A 1,130-nucleotide genomic window follows, 5' to 3' on the forward strand; every position below is an offset into this window, starting at 1 on the left:
CGAGGGTCGGGGGCTAGCGCCGGCGCCGGGGTTGGGGTCGAGGGCCGGGACGGGGGCGAGTGCGGGGTCGGGGTCAAGCGCCGGCGCCGGCGGAGTCTTGGGCGACCGCCGGGGCCGGGTCGGGCACGGCGGTGCGACGGGGGAGAGAGAGTGGGGATTTGGGGGGAATGGCGGGATGAAGCAGGGCGAGTGAGAATTTTGGGTTAAGTGGATGTAACAGTAGCGCGTTACGTCAAAACGCGCTGCTACTAACATCAGTAGCTGCAGCGGTTTAGGTAAAATGCGCTACTACTAAATTCAGTAGCTGCAGCGGTTTATGCAAAACGCGCTGCTACTACTGATAGGTTACGAGGTTGGGCGAGTGGCCATGTGCTAAGGTGTATACGAGCAATCCGTCCTTAGAGCCCTCCTCTGGGGGATTAGCAATAATATGCTCTTTGAACCAATGCAGGAAAGTGGAGTTGTGCTCTCTAGTAACTTCGGCGTCCGTCCTGCATACCCCCCGGTCACGATACTTCTTTGCGATAATTTCTTTGTGCAGTGCCACGAAAGGAGCTACCTCGTCTAGGTGTTGTAGCACTACCAAGTTTGCTGTGTCAAAGTCGCTGCGTCGATCTGAGTATGCCACGTGCAGTTCCCTGCGACCGTTGCAGTGACCATCTCCTTCGAGCCTCCCATCGTGCTTGTTAACGGGCAAACCAACACTAGCATCAGGCGGCTGGTCTGCGACATATAGAAAATTCTCACAGAAAGAGATGCACTCTTGTGCCAAATAGCCCTGGACGATGCTTCCATCCGGACGGGACATGTTACAAACGAATCCTTTGATGATCCCATTCATCCTCTCAAACGGCACTACTAGGAAAAGGCATGCTAGTGGCGCACCGAATTTGCCTTCTAATGGCGCACTACTGGTGCGCCACTGGCATCACGCCATTAGAATTAAATTCTAATGGCGCACTACTGGTGCGCCATTAGTATCTGGTGTTCTAATGGCGCACCACGTAGTGCGCCATTAGTATAGCCTGCAGTGCGCCATTAGAATGCCTCCCAGGGGCCATATGTACAAATGTGCTTTGGCATTCTAATGGCGCACCAGCAGCTAATGCGCCATTAGTGTGATGATCACA

Source organism: Triticum dicoccoides, chromosome 2B (genome assembly GCF_002162155.2).
Source record: "Triticum dicoccoides isolate Atlit2015 ecotype Zavitan chromosome 2B, WEW_v2.0, whole genome shotgun sequence".
NCBI classification, from domain to species: Eukaryota; Viridiplantae; Streptophyta; class Magnoliopsida; order Poales; family Poaceae; genus Triticum; species Triticum dicoccoides.